At 39.0% G+C, this 4394-nt stretch overlaps 1 protein-coding gene across 1 annotated transcript in view; it reads right to left on the bottom strand.

Annotated features, from left to right (window-relative positions):
* XPR1 (xenotropic and polytropic retrovirus receptor 1) overlaps positions 1-4394 on the bottom strand; it is a 227427-nt gene that overhangs the window by 47083 nt on the left and 175950 nt on the right. The window lies entirely within an intron of this gene.

Here is a 4394-nt window from a genome sequence, read left to right as displayed (position 1 = left end):
GAGGTTGGACACTAGCTAAATTCTTTTGTTTCTAAAAGGAATTATGGAAATAAAATACAATGAAATATTTCAAATTGAGTTTTAGACCAACAAGTGAGCACTGACTGGAATGCTACCATACTCCCTAAATATTATCACACTCCCCAAAATGGTCTACCTAAACTCCTCCCTCACCTTCTAAATGATTCTAAGTGCATAATTAACTCTTATTTCCCATTTTTACAAAGCATGTGGAAAAACTATAAGACATAACCTGTGAAATAAACTTGAAAATTTCCCTAATATAATGCTGTTACTATGGTAACCTTTGCAGGTTGTTTTTGAAAAGACTCAGGTCTCTGAGTCTGAATAATATCATGCTACCTTGTCACATTTTACTCTTTCTTCCTTATAAAACCTTTGCAATAGCACACACACATTTAACAGAACAGTGTCTACCCAATTAACCACACTGAATGTATTCTTTTAACTCAATGATTATTTCTATAGTTTGTTTCCCGATGCCTCTTCTCTTGGAATATTGTCCAAGAATACAACAGAAATCATGATCATCACTCAATGTCAAATTTTCTGTCAATGGCCTTTCTGAAGTGTCTTTCTAATTTTCCCCATTTTAGGCATTTTGGCAAAAATATTTAGTGACATAAAATACTTAATATGTAGCAAATATAAAAAGTATTTTTTAAAAACAACAACCACACTTCTTTCTGATACTTGCCTTGAGAAAACCCCTACCCAAGGTAATCCTAAGGGTTTCCCTTAAAAAAGACTCTCTCTAGTGGAAGGTGTACATACAGCGAGAGCTACAATGGGAACTCTATTTCATTTCATCATAAATTCCATTTATGTAACACGTTAGCTTTTCTAAGAAGATTTACTGTACACTCTCGTACTTAATCCTGGCAATACACCTGTGAAGTGAACAGAATAGATAGGATAACTTCCACTTCAAAGATGTATCTTTTGGGGGCACTAGGCTGAAGAAGAGAACTGGTATACAGTGTCACTACCACCACTCACAAATTACATGGCAGTGAGCAAGGCATACAAAGGGATAAACAGAATCCTAAATTTAAACAAGAAGCTACAGTCTAGATTTAACCTCAGAGATGTCTTCTCCCAGCCGAGTAGAAAGCCTAAGAGGCCGGGTTAGAGACTTGTGTTCTTTCTGTACCCTGCCTATCTTCTTTATAACTAGATTTTAATGCCGCCTTTAAAAAAAAAAAAAAAGTAGTAGAAACAAAATTACATCTAAATGCATAGTTTTGTAGCATTGTTTTGCCTTGTTGTCAACCAATTAATAACTCAGTACCTTTTTACTTGTCTGTGCATTCCCTACTAGATTAAAAAACCAGTGACACCAAGAACTGTTTTCTTTGTTGCTATATTTTTAGTGCCTAGCAGGCCTATTATATAGAATGTTCTTTTTTTAAAAAAATTTTATTTATTTGAAAGACAGAGTTACACAGAGAGATAGAGACAGAGACAGAGAGAGAGATCATCCATTCGCTGGTTCACTCCCCAGATGGCCGCAATGGCTGGAGCTTCGCCAATCCAAAGGCAGGAGCCAGGAGCCTCCTCCGAATCTCCCACATGTGTGCAGGGGCCCAAGGACTTGGGCCATCCTCCACTGCTATCCCAGGACATAGCAGAGAGCTGGATTGGAAGAGGAGCAGCCGGGACTAGAACTGGAGCCCATATGGGATGCCGGTGCCTCAGGCCAGGGCCTTAACCCGCTGCGCCAAAGCACCGGCCCCTAGAATATTCTTAATAAACGCTTTCTAGGGACTGGTGCTGTGGCATAGTAGGTTAAGCCTCTGTGTTGTGCCAACATCCCATATGGGTGCCAGTTCAAATCCCAGCTGCTCCACTTCCAATCCAGGTCCCTGCAGATGGCCTAGGAAAGCAACAGAAGTTGGCCCAAATGCTTGGGCCCCTGCACCCAAGGGAGACTAGGAAGAAACTGCTGGCTCCTGGCTTTAGATCAGCTCATCTCTGACTGTTGCAGCCATCTGGTGAATGAACCAGCAGATGGAAGACCTCTCTCTGTCTCTAACTCCACCTCTCCATAAATAAATAAATCTTTAAAAAAAAAAGTTTTCTAAATGCATGAACTCTGCTTGTCTATCTATACAGCTACTCAGTCACCTAATTCAGAATGAGAACCAAGCACTGAGGCGTTAACGCAGGGAAGTATACACAGATGTCACTGGTTTCCTAATTAGGGACCAAAGATCAGAGTGTCACTCCAAATTATGCTACACTGGCATGAGGATTATTTTGAGTTGAAGGCAACTGAGAAACAACAAAAGCAAGAAGATCTCTACCCATTTCTGTCTAAAAATAGAGCATAAATTCCCTTTATAAAAATAACACAAATTTCCATTTGTAAAGGTGTATCTCTCTTCCATACCAGGAAGAGGAGTAGAATTCTTAATTGCTAGAGATGACTCTTATCAGTGTAGAAGGTACCCAGTTGAGTGTGCATTATAACTTTCTTTCTTTACTTCCCCCATATATTTACTGACCCTAGAGGCCCAAAGCCCCCAACTCTGTTTATTTATTTTCCACAATTTATCCCCTCTTTGTAAAAATGGCCTTTAAGTCCCTGACCTAACCACTTCTTTGGGGATTCACTTATTTTCCATGAAGACCTCTTAATACATAATAAATTCTCTTTCCTATTAATCTACCTTTTGTCAATTTAATTTGCAAGGTCTCTCTCTCTTCTTTACCTTAAGAGGGTAAAGGAAAAGGTTTTTCCTCTTCAACTGATATACTACAAATATTCTCCATTTACTAGATGAGTGTAATTTGTACTCCAAGACTTTTTTCAACAAATATATTTACAGAATGTGATTAGAAGTATTTCATTAAAAAACTGCAATGCTAAATTTCTATTGAACTACATAATGTTTTTAATTTCCACCTGTAATTTGAGTATTTTATGGTAAACAACAAATTAATAATTATATGATGGTCTATTTTCCAGAAACTGAGAGTTAATTACTATAATGACTGGGCAACAAATCCTTTTTCATTCAGTTTATATTCAACTCTGCTTCATCCAGTTTATTTTTAACTGTTTTCAACAAAGGAAACTTGATCACTAAAAATAATTACTGACAATAAACCATTATGCAATTTTTGCCATATAGTTCATAATTCCTCCAAGAAATCAAGTTGACATGATAACAAATTTCCATCCATTCACATCCATGAGATGAGCTATATTAACAGATGTTCTCAGTGTATTCATATAAAACAGAAAAAAAGGGACAGTAATAATATCAATTTATTTCAGTAATAAATGTTTATGTGTAATAAAATTTGTAATACATTTGATCAACTGTAGATAATAAATAAGGTAATGATAATTACAACCCAGTAATCTCAGTACCTCACATGACAGGAAACAAATAACACTTTAATTTCAATTTATATATGGAATTTGCAGAAGAAACTGATTAAAACATAAAGTAAAAATATTAGTAAAATACCAGATGTGAAACAAATGTAAATATTCTATTGTATAACTGTGGGTTTTTTTTTTTCTTTTGACATGTAGAGTTATAGACAGACAAAAAGGTCTTCCTTCCGTTGGTTCACCCCCCCAAATGGCCTCTATAGCCAGTGTTGCGCCGATCCGAAGCCAGGAGCCAGGTGCTTCCTCCAGGTCTCCCATGTGGGTGCAGGGGCCCAAGCACCTGGGCCATCCTCCACTGCCCTCCCGGGCCACAGCAGAGAGCTGGACTGGAAGAGGACAACCGGGACTACAACCCGGCACCCACATGGGATGCTGGTGTTGCAGGCGGAGGATTAACCAAGTGAGCCACGGCACTGGCCCCTAACTATTATTTTTAAAAATAAATCAAAATTAAGTATCAAACTAAAATCTCTATCCTAAAGATAAGCTAACCTTGACTAAGCTAGAGCTGAAAATAACCAGGCATTCTCACAAGCGGACAAGAATCACAACTGATTGGATAAGGTCTATTCCAGGGGTGAACTTTCCCCGAGAATAACCTGGCGCCCCTACACTGCTGAAGCTGGTTTGATGTGGGCTAAGCAGGGAGTTAGAGAGGAACAAAAGAGGTGAGAGGTTTCCACCAGTCTTAATGCTTTGAGCCTGCAAAACAGCAGAGACTGGCCCAACTGCTTGGACCCGAGCATCCACCATGGGAGATCTGGAAGAAGCTTCTGGTCCTGGCTTCTGATCGGCTCAGCTCTGGCCATGGAGGCCATTTGGGGAGTAAACCAGCACAGGGATGACCTCTCTCTGTGTGTCTCTACCTTTCTCTATAATGCTTTCAAATAAATAAAAACTCCACCCTCTTCCACGCCCATTCAGCACCTTCACTTTCCCATTCTGTACCTGAGCCTCCTCCATCATG

This window comes from Oryctolagus cuniculus, chromosome 7 (assembly GCF_964237555.1).
Source record: "Oryctolagus cuniculus chromosome 7, mOryCun1.1, whole genome shotgun sequence".
Taxonomy (NCBI): domain Eukaryota; kingdom Metazoa; phylum Chordata; class Mammalia; order Lagomorpha; family Leporidae; genus Oryctolagus; species Oryctolagus cuniculus.
The sequence above is the reverse complement of the archived record's forward strand: the minus strand, read 5'-3'. Positions and strand labels throughout refer to the sequence as shown.